The sequence below is a fragment of the Rutidosis leptorrhynchoides genome, chromosome 4 (assembly GCF_046630445.1).
Source record: "Rutidosis leptorrhynchoides isolate AG116_Rl617_1_P2 chromosome 4, CSIRO_AGI_Rlap_v1, whole genome shotgun sequence".
In the NCBI taxonomy this organism is placed as follows: domain Eukaryota; kingdom Viridiplantae; phylum Streptophyta; class Magnoliopsida; order Asterales; family Asteraceae; genus Rutidosis; species Rutidosis leptorrhynchoides.
In genome coordinates, this window is record NC_092336.1 from 191655442 (window position 1) to 191674167 (window position 18726).

Sequence of the window (18726 nt, forward strand, 5' to 3'; positions counted from 1 at the left end):
AGGATCCATTGAAGCTAGATCCATTTTTCTCTTTTCTAGTAGGTTCATCCAAGGAACTTAAGGTAGTAATGATGTTCATAACATCATTCGATTCATACATATAAAGCTATCTTATTCGAAGGTTTAAACTTGTAATCACTAGAACATAGTTTAGTTAATTCTAAACTTGTTCGCAAACAAAAGTTAATCCTTCTAACTTGACTTTTAAAATCAACTAAACACATGTTCTATATCTATATGATATGCTAACTTAATGATTTAAAACCTGGAAACACGAAAAACACCGTAAAACCGGATTTACGCCGTCGTAGTAACACCGCGGGCTGTTTTGGGTTAGTTAATTAAAAACTATGATAAACTTTGATTTAAAAGTTGTTATTCTGAGAAAATGATTTTTATTATGAACATGAAACTATATCCAAAAATTATGGTTAAACTCAAAGTGGAAGTATGTTTTCTAAAATGGTCATCTAGACGTCGTTCTTTCGACTGAAATGACTACCTTTACAAAAACGACTTGTAACTTATTTTTCCGCCTATAAACCTATACTTTTCTGTTTAGATTCATAAAATAGAGTTCAATATGAAACCATATCAATTTGATTCACTCAAAACGGATTTAAAATGAAGAAGTTATGGGTAAAACAAGATTGGATAATTTTTCTCATTTTAGCTACGTGAAAATTGGTAACAAATCTATTCCAACCATAACTTAATCAACTTGTATTGTATATTATGTAATCTTGAGATACCATAGACACGTATACAATGTTTCGACCTATCATGTCGACACATCTATATATATTTCGGAACAACCATAGACACTCTATATGTGAATGTTGGAGTTAGCTATACAGGGTTGAGGTTGATTCCAAAATATATATAGTTTGAGTTGTGATCAATACTGAGATACGTATACACTGGGTTGTGGATTGATTCAAGATAATATTTATCGATTTATTTCTGTACATCTAACTGTGGACAACTAGTTGTAGGTTACTAACGAGGACAGCTGACTTAATAAACTTAAAACATCAAAATATATTAAAAGTGTTGTAAATATATTTTGAACATACTTTGATATATATATGTATATATTGTTATAGGTTCGTGAATCAACCAGTGGCCAAGTCTTACTTCCCGACGAAGTAAAAATCTGTGAAAGTGAGTTATAGTCCCACTTTTAAAATCTAATATTTTTGGGATGAGAATACATGCAGGTTTTATAAATGATTTACAAAATAGACACAAGTACGTGAAACTACATTCTATGGTTGAATTATCGAAATCGAATATGCCCCTTTTTATTAAGTCTGGTAATCTAAGAATTAGGGAACAGACACCCTAATTGACGCGAATCCTAAAGATAGATCTATCGGGCCCAACAAGCCCCATCCAAAGTACCGGATGCTTTAGTACTTCGAAATTTATATCATATCCGAAGGGTGTCCCGGAATGATGGGGATATTCTTATATATGCATCTTGTTAATGTCGGTTACCAGGTGTTCACCATATGAATGATTTTTATCTCTATGTATGGGATGTGTATTGAAATATGAAATCTTGTGGTCTATTGTTACGATTTGATATATATAAGTTAAACCTATAACTCACCAACATTTTTGTTGACGTTTAAAGCATGTTTATTCTCAGGTGAATATTAAGAGCTTCCGCTGTTGCATACTAAAATAAGGACAAGATTTGGCGTCCATGTTTGTATGATATTGTGTAAAAACTGCATTCAAGAAACTGATTTCGATGTAACATATTTGTATTGTAAACCATTATGTAATGGTCGTGTGTAAACAGGATATTTTAGATTATCATTATTTGATAATCTACGTAAAGCTTTTTAAACCTTTATTTATGAAATAAAGGTTATGGTTTGTTTTAAAAATGAATGCAGTCTTTGAAAAACGTCTCATATAGAGGTCAAAACCTCGCAACGAAATCAATTAATATGGAACGTTTTTAATCAATAAGAACGGGACATTTCAGTTGGTATCCGAGCGTTGGTCTTAGAGAACCAGAATTTTGCATTAGTGTGTCTTATCGAGTTTGTTAGGATGCATTAGTGAGTCTGGACTTCGACCGTGTTTAGTTGAAAAATGATTGCTTACCAAATTTTGTTGGAAACTATATATTTTTAACATGTGAATATTATGTGATATATTAATCTCTTAACGCGTTTGATATTATGTGATAGATGTCTACCTCTAGAACAAGTCCCATTGACTCACCTAATAATAATGAAGAGTCAAATGTAAATTGGAATGATTCGTGGACTGATTCACAAGTTCCCGAAGAGGAACCGAAAGAAGAGTCGGAACCGGAAGAAGAATCGGAACCGGAAGAAGAATCGGAACCGGATGAAGAAATAGAACCGGTGGGGGAAATAATAAAACGGTTAAGTAAAAGAAAATCCTCAACCAACCGACCAAGGTTAATTATGGTCAATGGTGTTTCCGCCAAGGAAGCAAAATATTGGGAGGATTACCAATTCTCCGATGAATCGGATTCCGACGAGAATTCCGATGATGTTATAGAAATTACCCCAACTGAATTTAAAAAGGCAAAAGAAAATAATAAGGGAAAGGGCATAAAAATAGAGAAATCTAATTCCAACCCCGATGAACTTTATATGTATCGTCAACCCCTGAAGTCCTTAAGTTGTAACAATGACCCGGGAACCTCTAAACCACCAGGTTTTTCTAAACCAATGTGGAAAATTACGGCTCGTATTAGGGGAACATCATATATCCCTAGAAACTTGGCAAAACGAACCAAAACCGAAGAAGAAGAAACGAGCGAGTCGGAATAAGATAGTTGTATTCGTGTGGTGTAATATATGTAATATAGTGTGCTTATGCTTTATGATATATGTAAAAATTGCTTGTATTAATAAGTATTTTTTTATGAATCTAACTCTTGTCTATTTTACAGTATAAAAACACAAAATGGATAGACAACCCAATATTTTAAGAGACTTACCCGGAGACATGATTGATGAAATCTTGTCTAGAGTCGGTCAGAATTCTTCGGCACAACTATTTAAGGCGAGATCAGTTTGTAAGACATTCGAAGAACGTTCCAAGAATGCCTTGGTGTATAAAAGGCTTTCGTTCGAAAGATGGGGGATATCACATTGGGAAATCCATAAGTTACGATGTGTTTACTTTGACGCATATATTGCGGGGAACCCAAATGCTATTTTACGCAATGGGTTAAGAAATTATTTTGACTCAATATATCCGAATATTGGACTTCGTGATTTAGAAAAAGTGGCTAACATGCAACATAAAGAAGCATGTTATGCTTACGGATTAGTAATGTTCGCTTCTCACCAAAGTGAGAACAAGAACATCGGCCTACAACTATTAAACAAAACGTTCCCACAAGTGACGGAGTCGGTAATTGGGGTAAGAAATGAGGTTTTTAGATTGTTACGGGACTGTTGGACATTACGTAACCCTCGTCCCTTTGACGACGTTACAACACGCTGTCTTATCAAATTCCATAACGGTTATGTTCCACAAGACCAAGGATGGGAAGTAGTCCTAGTAAAACCAGAATGCATGACTTGTTTCTGGACGTATGAATTACGTGTCTTTATTGCCTTTGCTGAACGACTTGTGTACTAGCTAGAATTATCTTCACAACTATCTTGTATCAAAGTTATTGTGTGCTATATTTCATGCTTTATGTAAAATAAGCGGTATTGTAAGTTTGTAAAATATTGTATAAAAGTTTGAAATCGAAATATTATTATAATCAGTTTTTCATATAGAATTGTAGTAGTTGAATTGTATATTAGCTACTAAGTATGAACTTAACGGGTAGGTACTACCCGAATTTAAATTTATAAAATGCTAATATGAAGAAAAAGCTTTTATAAATGAGTTCATATTATGCTACGAAATACTATTAACTACTCTTAATATTCTGTATGATTAACTTGTTCCATTTGACTATTTTGAAGGAAATGGCACCGACTACTCGACACACCGTGAATATGAATGAAGAGGAATTCCGTACTTTTCTAGCTTCAAACATAGCCGCAGTACAGGCTGAGCTACATACCAACAATAACCTTGGATCTAGCAGTACAGGAAATCGTGTAGGATGCACCTATAAAGAATTCACTGCCTGCAAACCTTTGGAATTTGATGGAACCGAAGGACCGATCGGATTGAAACGGTGGACCGAGAAGGTCGAATCGGTGTTTGCCATAAGTAAGTGTACTGAAGAGGACAAAGTGAAGTACGCTACGCATACCTTCACAGGTTCTGCGTTAACATGGTGGAATACCTATCTAGAGCAAGTGGGACAAGACGATGCGTACGCACTACCGTGGTCAGCATTCAAGCACTTGATGAACGAGAAGTACCGTCCCAGAACCGAGGTCAATAAGCTCAAGACAGAACTTAGAGGGTTACGAACCCAAGGATTTGATATTACCACGTACGAAAGACGATTCACAGAATTGTGCCTATTGTGTCCGGGAGCATTCGAAGATGAGGAAGAGAAGATCGACGCGTTTATGAAAGGATTACCGGAAAGAATCCAAGAAGATATAAGTTCACACGAGCCCGCCTCCATACAACAGGCATGTAGAATGACTCACAAACTCGTGAACCAGATTGAAGAAAGAATTAAAGAACAGACTGCTGAAGAAGCCAATGTGAAGCAAGTCAAAAGAAAGTGGGAGGAAAACGGTGATAAGAATCACCAATACAACAACAACAGCAATTACAACAATAATCGAAACAATTATCCCAACAATCGCAACATCAATCGCAACTACAACAAACGGCCCAACAACAACAACAACAACAACAATAGCAACTACAACAATCATCCCAACAACAATAATAACCGCAACAACAACAACAATCAGAAGCAGCTATGCCAAAAGGTGTGAAAAGAATCACTCGGGGTTCTGCACCAAATTTTGCAACAAGTGTAAAAGAAATGGTCATAGCGCGGCGAAGTGTGAGGTCTACGGACCAGGAGTTAATAGAACGAAAGGAACAAATGGTGTCGGAACGAGTAATGGCGGAGCAAGTAGTGTCGGAGCAAGTTATGCCAATGTAGTTTGTTATAAATGTGGAAAACCGGGCCACATTATTAGAAATTGCCCGAACCAGGAGAACACGAATGGACAAGGCCGCGGAAGAGTTTTCAATATTAATGCGGCAGAGGCACAGGAAGACCCGGAGCTTGTTACGGGTACGTTTCTTATTGACAATAAATCTGCTTACGTTTTATTTGATTCGGGTGCGGATAGAAGCTATATGAGTAGAGATTTTTGTGCTAAATTAAGTTGTCCATTGACGCCTTTGGATAGTAAATTTTTACTCGAATTAGCAAATGGTAAATTAATTTCAGCAGATAATATATGTCGGAATCGAGAAATTAAACTGGTTAGCGAAATATTTAAGATTGATTTGATACCAGTAGAGTTAGGGAGTTTTGATGTGATAATCGGTATGGACTGGTTGAAAGAAGTGAAAGCAGAGATCATTTGTTACAAAAATGCAATTCGCATTATACGAGAAAAAGGAAAACCCTTAATGGTGTACGGAGAAAAGGGCAACACGAAGCTACATCTTATTAGTAATTTGAAGGCACAAAAACTAATAAGAAAAGGTTGCTATGCTGTTCTAGCACACGTCGAGAAAGTACAAACTGAAGAAAAGAGCATCAATGATGTTCCCATTGCAAAAGAATTTCCCGATGTATTTCCGAAAGAATTACCGGGATTACCCCCACATCGATCCGTTGAATTTCAAATAGATCTTGTACCAGGAGCTGCACCAATAGCACGTGCTCCTTACAGGATTGCACCCAGCGAGATGAAAGAACTGCAAAGCCAATTACAAGAACTTTTAGAGCGTGGTTTCATTCGACCAAGCACATCACCGTGGGGAGCTCCTGTTTTGTTTGTCAAGAAGAAAGATGGTACATTCAGGTTGTGTATCGACTACCGAGAGTTGAACAAACTTACCATCAAGAACCGATACCCACTACCAAGAATCGACGACTTATTTGATCAACTACAAGGCTCGTCTGTTTATTCAAAGATTGACTTACGTTCCGGGTATCATCAAATGCGGGTGAAAGAAGATGATATTCCAAAGACTGCTTTCAGAACACGTTACGGTCATTACGAGTTTATGGTCATGCCGTTTGGTTTAACTAATGCACCAGCTGTGTTCATGGACCTTATGAACCGAGTGTGTGGACCATACCTTGACAAGTTTGTCATTGTTTTCATTGATGACATACTTATTTACTCAAAGAATCACCAAGAACACGGTGAACATTTGAGAAAGGTGTTAGAAGTATTGAGGAAGGAAAAACTGTACGCTAAGTTTTCAAAGTGTGCATTTTGGTTAGAAGAAGTTCAATTCCTCGGTCACATAGTGAACAAAGAAGGTATTAAGGTGGATCCGACAAAGATAGAAACTGTTGAAAAGTGGGAAACCCCGAAAACTCCGAAACACATTCGCCAGTTTTTAGGACTAGCTGGTTACTACAGAAGGTTCATCCAAGACTTTTCCAGAATAGCAAAACCCTTGACTGCATTAACGCATAAAGGGAAGAAATTTGAATGGAATGATGAACAAGAGAAAGAGTTTCAGTTATTGAAGAAAAAGCTAACTACGGCACCTATATTGTCATTGCCTGAAGGGAATGATGATTTTGTGATTTATTGTGACGCATCAAAGCAAGGTCTCGGTTGTGTATTAATGCAACGAACGAAGGTGATTGCTTATGCGTCTAGACAATTGAAGATTCACGAACAAAATTATACGACGCATGATTTGGAATTAGGCGCGGTTGTGTTTGCATTAAAGACTTGGAGGCACTACTTATATGGGGTCAAAAGTATTATATATACCGACCACAAAAGTCTTCAACACATATTTAATCAGAAACAACTGAATATGAGGCAGCGTAGGTGGATTGAATTATTGAATGATTACGACTTTGAGATTCGTTACCACCCGGGGAAGGCAAATGTGGTAGCCGATGCCTTGAACAGGAAGGACAGAGAACCCATTCGAGTAAAATCTATGAATATAATGATTCATAATAACCTTACTACTCAAATAAAGGAGGCGCAACAAGGAGTTTTAAAAGAGGGAAATTTAAAGGATGAAATACCCAAAGGATCGGAGAAGCATCTTAATATTCGGGAAGACGGAACCTGGTTTAGGGCTGAAAGGATTTGGGTACCAAAATTTGGAGATATGAGAGAAATGGTACTTAGAGAAGCTCATAAAACCAGATACTCAATACATCCTGGAACGGGGAAGATGTACAAGGATCTCAAGAAACATTTTTGGTGGCCGGGTATGAAAGCCGATATTGCTAAATACGTAGGAGAATGTTTGACGTGTTCTAAGGTCAAAGCTGAGCATCAGAAACCATCAGGTCTACTTCAACAACCCGAAATCCCGGAATGGAAATGGGAAAACATTACCATGGATTTCATCACTAAATTGCCAAGGACTGCAAGTGGTTTTGATACTATTTGGGTAATAGTTGATCGTCTCACCAAATCAGCACACTTCTTGCCAATAAGAGAAGATGACAAGATGGAGAAGTTAGCACGACTGTATTTGAAGGAAGTCATCTCCAGACATGGAATACCAATCTCTATTATCTCTGATAGGGATGGCAGATTTATTTCAAGATTCTGGCAGACATTACAGCAAGCATTAGGAACTCGTCTAGACATGAGTACTGCCTATCATCCACAAACTGATGGGCAGAGCGAAAGGACGATACAAACGCTTGAAGACATGCTACGAGCATGTGTTATTGATTTCGGAAACAGTTGGGATCGACATCTACCATTAGCAGAATTTTCCTACAACAACAGCTACCATTCAAGCATTGAGATGGCGCCATTTGAAGCACTTTATGGTAGAAAGTGCAGGTCTCCGATTTGTTGGAGTGAAGTGGGGGATAGACAGATTACGGGTCCGGAGATTATACAAGAAACTACCGAGAAGATCATCCAAATTCAACAACGGTTGAAAACCGCCCAAAGTCGACAAAAGAGCTACGCTGACATTAAAAGAAAAGATATAGAATTTGAAATTGGAGAGATGGTCATGCTTAAAGTTGCACCTTGGAAAGGCGTTGTTCGATTTGGTAAACGAGGGAAATTAAATCCAAGGTATATTGGACCATTCAAGATTATTGATCGTGTCGGACCAGTAGCTTACCGACTTGAGTTACCTCAACAACTCGCGGCTGTACATAACACTTTCCACGTCTCGAATTTGAAGAAATGTTTTGCTAAAGAAGATCTCACTATTCCGTTAGATGAAATCCAAATCAACGAAAAACTTCAATTCATCGAAGAACCCGTCGAAATAATGGATCGTGAGGTTAAAAGACTTAAGCAAAACAATATACCAATTGTTAAGGTTCGATGGAATGCTCGTAGAGGACCCGAGTTCACCTGGGAGCGTGAAGATCAGATGAAGAAGAAATACCCGCATCTATTTCCAGAAGATTCGTCAACACCTTCAACAGCTTAAAATTTCGGGACGAAATTTATTTCACGGGTAGGTACTGTAGTGACCCGAACTTTTCCATGTTTATATATATTAATTGAGATTGATATTTATATGATTAAATGTTTCCAACATGTTAAGCAATCAAACTTGTTAAGACTTGATTAATTGAAATAGGTTTCATATAGACAATTGACCACCCAAGTTGACCGGTGATTCACGAACGTTAAAACTTGTAAAAACTATATGATGACATATATATGTTTATATATATAGTTAACATGATATTATGATATGTAAACATATCATTAAGTATATTAACAATGAACTACATATGTAAAAACAAGACTACTAACTTAATGATTTTGAAACGAGACATATATGTAACGATTATCGTTGTAACGACATTTAATGTATATATATCATATTAAGAGATATTCGTACATCATAATATCATGATAATATAATAATTTAAAATCTATTTTGATATTATAAACATTGGGTTAACAACATTTAACAAGATCGTTAACCTAAAGGTTTCAAAACAACATTTACATGTAACGACTAACGATGACTTAACGACTCAGTTAAAATGTATATACATGTAGTGTTTTAATATGTATTCATACACTTTTGAAAGACTTCAAGACACTTATCAAAATACTTCTACTTAACAAAAATGCTTACAATTACATCCTCGTTCAGTTTTATCAACAATTCTACTCGTATGCACCCGTATTCGTACTCGTACAATACACAGCTTTTAGATGTATGTACTATTGGTATATACACTCCAATGATCAGCTCTTATCAGCCCATGTGAGTCACCTAACACATGTGGGAACCATCATTTGGCAACTAGCATGAAATATCTCATAAAATTACAAAAATATGAGTAATCATTCATGACTTATTTACATGAAAACAAAATTACATATCCTTTATATCTAATCCATACACCAACGACCAAAAACACCTACAAACACTTTCATTCTTCAATTTTCTTCATCTAATTGATCTCTCTCAAGTTCTATCTTCAAGTTCTAAGTGTTCTTCATAAATTCCAAAAGTTCTAGTTTCATAAAATCAAGAATACTTTCAAGTTTGCTAGCTCACTTCCAATCTTGTAAGGTGATCATCCAACCTCAAGAAATCTTTGTTTCTTATAGTAGGTTATCATTCTAATACAAGGTAATAATCATATTCAAACTTTGGTTCAATTTCTATAACTATAACAATCTTATTTCAAGTGATGATCTTACTTGAACTTGTTTTCGTGTCATGATTTTGCTTCAAGAACTTTGAGCCATCCAAGGATCCATTGAAGCTAGATCCATTTTTCTCTTTTCCAGTAGGTTCATCCAAGGAACTTAAGGTAGTAATGATGTTCATAACATCATTCGATTCATACATATAAAGCTATCTTATTCGAAGGTTTAAACTTGTAATCACTAGAACATAGTTTAGTTAATTCTAAACTTGTTCGCAAACAAAAGTTAATCCTTCTAACTTGACTTTTAAAATCAACTAAACACATGTTCTATATCTATATGATATGCTAACTTAATGATTTAAAACCTGGAAACACGAAAAACACCGTAAAACCGGATTTACGCCGTCGTAGTAACACCGCGGGCTGTTTTGGGTTAGTTAATTAAAAACTATGATAAACTTTGATTTAAAAGTTGTTATTCTGAGAAAATGATTTTTATTATGAACATGAAACTATATCCAAAAATTATGGTTAAACTCAAAGTGGAAGTATGTTTTCTAAAATGGTCATCTAGACGTCGTTCTTTCGACTGAAATGACTACCTTTACAAAAACGACTTGTAACTTATTTTTCCGCCTATAAACCTATACTTTTCTGTTTATATTCATAAAATAGAGTTCAATATGAAACCATAGCAATTTGATTCACTCAAAACGGATTTAAAATGAAGAAGTTATGGGTAAAACAAGATTGGATAATTTTTCTCATTTTAGCTACGTGAAAATTGGTAACAAATCTATTCCAACCATAACTTAATCAACTTGTATTGTATATTATGTAATCTTGAGATACCATAGACACGTATACAATGTTTCGACCTATCATGTCGACACATCTATATATATTTCGGAACAACCATAGACACTCTATATGTGAATGTTGGAGTTAGCTATACAGGGTTGAGGTTGATTCCAAAATATATATAGTTTGAGTTGTGATCAATACTGAGATACGTATACACTGGGTTGTGGATTGATTCAAGATAATATTTATCGATTTATTTCTGTACATCTAACTGTGGACAACTAGTTGTAGGTTACTAACGAGGACAGCTGACTTAATAAACTTAAAACATCAAAATATATTAAAAGTGTTGTAAATATATTTTGAACATACTTTGATATATATATGTATATATTGTTATAGGTTCGTGAATCAACCAGTGGCCAAGTCTTACTTCCCGACGAAGTAAAAATATGTGAAAGTGAGTTATAGTCCCACTTTTAAAATCTAATATTTTTGGGATGAGAATACATGCAGGTTTTATAAATGATTTACAAAATAGACACAAGTACGTGAAACTACATTCTATGGTTGAATTATCGAAATCGAATATGCCCCTTTTTATTAAGTCTGGTAATCTAAGAATTAGGGAACAGACACCCTAATTGACGCGAATCCTAAAGATAGATCTATCGGGCCCAACAAGCCCCATCCAAAGTACCGGATGCTTTAGTACTTCGAAATTTATATCATATCCGAAGGGTGTCCCGGAATGATGGGGATATTCTTATATATGCATCTTGTTAATGTCGGTTACCAGGTGTTCACCATATGAATGATTTTTACCTCTATGTATGGGATGTGTATTGAAATATGAAATCTTGTGGTCTATTGTTACGATTTGATATATATAAGTTAAACCTATAACTCACCAACATTTTTGTTGACGTTTAAAGCATGTTTATTCTCAGGTGAATATTAAGAGCTTCCGCTGTTGCATACTAAAATAAGGACAAGATTTGGCGTCCATGTTTGTATGATATTGTGTAAAAACTGCATTCAAGAAACTGATTTCGATGTAACATATTTGTATTGTAAACCATTATGTAATGGTCGTGTGTAAACAGGATATTTTAGATTATCATTATTTGATAATCTACGTAAAGCTTTTTAAACCTTTATTTATGAAATAAAGGTTATGGTTTGTTTTAAAAATGAATGCAGTCTTTGAAAAACGTCTCATATAGAGGTCAAAACCTCGCAACGAAATCAATTAATATGGAACGTTTTTAATCAATAAGAACGGGACATTTCAGTTGGTATCCGAGCGTTGGTCTTAGAGAACCAGAATTTTGCATTAGTGTGTCTTATCGAGTTTGTTAGGATGCATTAGTGAGTCTGGACTTCGACCGTGTTTAGTTGAAAAATGATTGCTTACCAAATTTTGTTGGAAACTATATATTTTTAACATGTGAATATTATGTGATATATTAATCTCTTAACGCGTTTGATATTATGTGATAGATATCTACCTCTAGAACAAGTCCCATTGACTCACCTAATAATAATGAAGAGTCAAATGTAAATTGGAATGATTCGTGGACTGATTCACAAGTTCCCGAAGAGGAACCGGAAGAAGAGTCGGAACCGGAAGAAGAATCGGAACCGGAAGAAGAATCGGAACCGGATGAAGAAATAGAACCGGTGGGGGAAATAATAAAACGGTTAAGTAAAAGAAAATCCTCAACCAACCGACCAAGGTTAATTATGGTCAATGGTGTTTCCGCCAAGGAAGCAAAATATTGGGAGGATTACATTATCATGAGATTTTAAATGAGATTTTAAATGAGATTTTAAATTATTATATTAAATGAGATTTCAACCAACCGACCAAGGTTAACCCAATGTTTATAATATTAAATGAGATTTTAAATTATTATATTATCATGTATGAATATCTCTTAATATGATATATATACATTTAATGTCTTTACAACGATAATCGTTACATATATGTCTCGTTTAAAAATCATTAAGTTAGTAGTCTTGTTTTTACATATGTTGTTCATTGTTAATATACTTAATGATATGTTTACTTATCATAGTATCATATTAACTATATATATATATCCATATATATGTCATCATATAGTTTTTACAAGTTTTAACGTTCGTGAATCACCGGTCAACTTGGGTGGTCAATTGTCTATATGAAACATATTTCAATTAATCAAGTCTTAACAAGTTTGATTGCTTAACATGTTGGAAACATTTAATCATGTAAATATCAATCTCAATTAATATATATAAACATGGAAAAGTTCGGGTCACTACAAACTAAGCTCTTGTGAGATGATGTGTTTGCATACATGTATGGCTGACCATGTTGGAGATGATGAACATGATGACTTGATTAAGAATCTTGAAGAACTTGGCTTTAATCCTTGAACTTGGAATGATCTTGATGTTAATGTTGCTGTTTTTGGCTCTAAATACTGGAAGAAATGGTCTCAAATTTGTAGCCTAGGGTTTAGTATATATAGATGTAACAAAACTTGTTCCCAAAGTTAAAAACCCTTAAAATTCGTCTGTCACCGTAAAAATATGGTGTTAGGACCGCAAAGTGCGGTGCCACCGCAAAATTACGGCCATGTTGGTTATGTTGCTGTTTTTTACCAGATGCCACCACAAATTGCGGCCTTTAATAAAAATGAAACTTGTAGATCTACGAAATACAAACTCCTGGCAATTTAATTCACCTCCAACGGAGATCGTATGCTCAAGTTATGGCCAAAACTATAACAACGCGCATAAGACAACTTTTTCAGCATTTTCAACATCTTTTATCTTATTTTCTCCACAAACCTGAAAAACATGAAACTATATCAAAGTAACTTGTTTTCCACCTAAACACAGACAAATTTATTTCTTCTAAGTACAAATGATCGTGTCAAATAATGACCAATCATCAGTTAATGATTTAGACTCCCCATGAAAATTTGACTTACTACGCGGATTCCTCACTTAACATGGGGACCAAATTGAGACTGAAAAATGTCATTAGAGTCTAAATTGGAATTTTCTCGATGTTCTAATGATTCAAATGAATTTCTCACAAAAATGGAGAGATTGGTTTCGTGGTTGCTTACAATCTGGAAGGTCATCAGTTTTAATTATGGGCAGCCCTACAAGAGAATTCTCACTCGAGAAAGGTTTACGCCAAGGTGATCCTCTATCTCCATTTTTATTTAACATTGTGGGCGAAGCATTAAATGTTGCTTTAAAAGAAGCAACCTCTCGAGGGCTGTATAGAGGTACCGTAATCTGTACACATCAGGTTGCCTTAACGCAACTACAGTACGCGGATGATTGTTTATTTTTCGGAGAATGGTCCACCACGAATATTGCGAATTTAATTCACATTATCTCATGCTTTGGAGACGCATCTGGTCTTTGTATCAATTTCTCCAAGAGTTGTATTTTTGCCATAAATGTCTCTGTTTAGGAAGTAGAAAGAATGGCACATACTTTTAATTGTCAACCTAGCTCACTACCGTTCACGTATCTTGGGTTGTGATAGTGCTCCAAATGAACATATATTTAGTCGCAATATCATCCCAATATGTAAAGTTTTTAGTTGTAATTATTCTATTTTTAAGTTGTAATCGTTTAAATAAATAAATGTGAAGACGAAGCACAAAGATTAAAGAATTGAAGAAAAAGTGCCACTAACACCTGAAAAGTGCCACTAAAGCCATAGTGCACTCAAAAGTGCCACTAAAAGTGATTTAAAGACTTGCGCGGATTTTGGGAGTTAAGAAAAATAATTTTTTGTGCAAATTACAAATTGCGAAACACAAAGTACAAGATATCTAAGCGTACGAAAAGACGTTCAAAAATTCGGAACCGAGACATAAACTGAGCTTCAACGGGCGACTCAACGGAGCTAAAATTACAAGTCAACTATGCACAAGAATATAATATAATATATATATAATTATATAAATTTATATATATTATATTATATATAATAATTTAAGCAGCCACCCACGTTTTTGGCAATCAAATGAGCTGTCACAGCTGGCAATGTGATCGCATGGCCTGGAGGCTTTATTTCCATGCGATCGCATGGCTGAGGAATCCAGGCCAGGTCCTATAAATAGCAATTGAATTCGACGAGTAAAAAAACACACCATATCAATTGATATCTCTCACTCTCTCATTTATATTTATATTTATATTTATATTTATATTGTATAATTATAATTTTAATATTAAGTTAATAATAATAAGGTTATGGTAGCGAATGTTTTAAGTTTGTAAGTCGAAACTCTGTCCGTGTAACAGTACACGATTAATACTCATTGTAAGTTATGTTCAACCTTTTTAAATTAATGTCTCATAGCTAAGTTATTATTATGTTTATTTAAGCCAAAGTAATCGTGATGTTGGACTAAATATTAAGACGGGGTTATTGGGCTTTGGACTATAATTGGGGTTTGGACAAAAGACCGACACTTGTGAAAATTGGACTATGGGCTATTAATGGGCTTTATATTTGTTTAACTGAATGATATTTAGTTAATTTAATATAGAGATTTACAATTTGACATATCTATAAATAACCACATACACTCGATCGGATACGATGGGCGGGATATTTATAAGTACTAATAATCGTTCATTTAACCGGACACGGGAATGGATTAATAGTCAATAGACTCATTAAAACAGGGGTGGATTACATACAAGGACACTTAGTGTAATTGTTAACAACGTATTAAAACCTTGGGTTACACGCAGTCGATAACCTGGTGTAATTATTAACAAAGTATTAAGACCTTGTTACAGTTTAAGTCCCCAATTAGTTGGAATATTTGACTTCAGGTATAAGGGTAATTTGACGAGGACACTCGCACTTTATATTTATGACCGATGGACTATTATGGACAAAAACCAGATGGACATATCGAATAATCTAGGACAAAGGACAATTAACCCATGGTAATAAATTAAAATCAACACGTCAAACATCATGATTACGGAAGTTTAAATAAGCATAATTTCTTTAATTTATATCTCATCGTACTTTTATTTACCATCATTTTATTTATCATCATTTTATTTATCATACTTTAAATTACTGCACTTTTATTTATCGCACTTTTATTTATCGTCATTTACTTTACGCTTTAAATTAAGTTGTATTTATATTTAATATTTTACATTAGGTTTTAATTGTGACTTAAGACGTAAAATCGACAAACCGGTCATTAAACGGTAAAACCCCCCTTTTATAATAATACTAATACTATTTATATATATATATATATATATATATATATATATATATATATATATATATATATATATATATATATATATACAAATATAGTTAATAAAAATATAGCGTTAAACTCAGCTAGCTCCCTGTGGAATGAACTGGACTTACTAAAAACTATACTACTCTACGATTAGGTACACTGCCTATAGTGTTGTAGCAAGGTTTAGGTATATCTCATCTGTAAAAAATTAAATAAAACTTGGGTAATATTTCTTCATATTCGGTAATAAAAATAATAGTATTTCGTACACAACCCCTCGCACACACCAAGTATTTTTGGCGCCGCTACCGGGGACCCGAAAGCGAACGCTATAATAAAAAAATTAGTTTTTAAGCTATTTTTGTAAAAATATATTTACATAAGTTTAAATTTTAAAAACAAAAATATAAAAACAAGAAAAAGAAAAATATATATATCTATATTTTTAAGTTTAATTAAATTTAAAAAGTTTATATTTTTATTACTTTTGTTAAAAGTCACAAAAACTAATAAGTAATTTTTTTATAAAAGTTTTAATTAAATTATATTTTCTATAAAATAAAAACAGAAAATAGAAAATAAAAAATTAAATAAACAAATAAAACATTGAACCTGTCAAATTTTGAGTCTGCATCTTTCTGAGCCTGCATGGTCACGCAACCACATGGCTTTTAAACCCTCAACTCATGCAATCGCATGAGCTGATGGGACAGGACCTGAACCTCGTCTGATCAATTAGGGTTATGGTTATTATTATTATTATTATTATTAATTAATTAGTTAATTAGGGTTTAGTTTATTTAATATTAGTTTAGTTTTAAATTAAGTTTTTATTTTAAGTTTTAATTAATTACAAATTAATACTTTTATAAAATAATAATATAAAAATAATATTTTTATAAAAATAAGTAATTTTATCATTTTTTATATCTTTTTATAAATTGTATATTTTAAACATATAATTCGTAATTTGTATTTTTATCGTTCGTAACTAGTTTTAGGTTATAGTTTTTGTCGTAGTTCTTTTATATTTCTAGATTTTTAGGCTTTGCCGTAAAATCCCTTAAGTGCTTTTTCTTTAGATTAAGATTTAGGCGCTTTAGAATTTTACGACGTCACTTATCGCTTTAATATTTAATAGATTTTAGTGCCTATTTAAGTTATTGCCGTTTTGGATATAGAAATCCTTTAAGCTTTAATACCTTTAGACGCAAGTTTTAATTTTTAGGCTTTTAAGTTTTGACGCTTTATTTTCTTATTTTTATTTTTCGACTATTTGTTTTTCGACGTTAGTTTTTCGACTCTTATTTCTCGACGCGCTTTTTCTTTTTCATTTCTACGCTCTAGTTTTTAGGACATAGAATTTTCTTTATTTTCTTTAAATCTCGACGAAAAAATTATTTTAAGTGGTTAAATTGATAGACATCCAAAATTTTCTGGTTCGTAGTAATAGTTGGATTTGTTAGTGGCGAGTTGTGGGCTTCCGATTTAAAGGGTCCTGGCTACCTGCTGCATCTATTGGCTATTCGAAACGTGGGCAAAATCAGAAAAGTCTATTAATTTGATAACTCTAATAATTTTTATCTTTATAACTATAGGATATTCAGTGAATGCACCGAGCAAAACGTTCACCACCTTTCATACGTTCACCACCTGTAACTCGATCAAGACATCTAGCCAATATCGCCGCCGTTGATTTTTCTTTAGAATCATCATCTAGTCGACCAAGTACTCTAATTCAAATTTCCGATAATCCATTTTTTGAACCCGACCTCACAATTGAGAACCCGGAGGATATTCAAGGACAATTCAGAGATCCTGAACCACTAATCATTCCTCCTGAACCACAAATTACTCAACCAGAGATTGTCGAGGAAGAAACCATTAAATCAGAATCCCCTAGTGATTCAGATTCAACAAATTCAATCATGGAAAATCAGGAACCTCTAAGTATGGAGGATCGAATGAGAGCTACACGCACTGGCCAAGGTCATGTCATTACTCAACCAGACATTAATGCGCCAGATTATGAAATCAAAGGACAAATCTTACACATGGTAACTAATCAATGCCAATTTAGTGGTACGCCAAAATAAGATCCAAACGAACATCTTCGAACCTTTAATAGGATTTGTACTCTATTCAAAATTAGAGAAGTTAAGGATGAACAGATCTATCTTATGTTATTTCTCTGGACTTTAAAGGGAGAAGCCAAAGATTGGTTAGAATCGTTACCTGAAGGGGCGATTGATACATGGGATGTTTTAGTTGAGAAATTTCTTAAAAGATTCTTTCCGGCATCTAAAGCCGTGAGACTTCAAGGAGAAATTGTTACGTTCACGCAGAAGCCAAATGAAACTTTATATGAAGCGTGGACAAGATTTGGAAAGTTGTTGAGAGGATGTCCTCAACATGGTTTAGACACTTATCAAATAGTACAAATATTCTACCAAGGATGCGACATTACTACACGAAAAGACATCGACATAGCAGCTGGTGGTTCCATTATGAATAAAATCGCAACTGAAGCTTACAAAATTATTGATAACACAGCCTCCCACTCACATGAGTGGCATCAAGAAAAAGATATCATTAGATCATCTAAAGCGGCTAGAGCCGATTCTAGCCATGACTTTGATTCCATTTCCGCAAAGTTAGATGCTTTCGAGAGACGAATGGAAAAGATGACTAAGGATATTCACACAATACGAATTAGTTGTGAGCAGTGTGGAGGACCACATTTGATAAAAGATTGTCCCAGTATTGAACAAACAATGGAACAAAGAGAGAATGTTTCATACATGAACCAAAGGCCTCGAAATAATTATCAGAATAATTATCAACCGCCAAGACCAAACTACAATCAAAATC

At 34.2% G+C, this 18726-nt stretch overlaps 1 non-coding gene across 1 annotated transcript; it reads right to left on the bottom strand.

Annotated features, from left to right (window-relative positions):
- Window positions 1-18167: 18167 nt before the first annotated feature.
- Window positions 18168-18274, bottom strand: LOC139845955 (small nucleolar RNA R71). The gene has a single exon (XR_011758705.1). It is a non-coding gene; the product is annotated as a small nucleolar RNA R71 (small nucleolar RNA).
- Window positions 18275-18726: the final 452 nt, after the last annotated feature.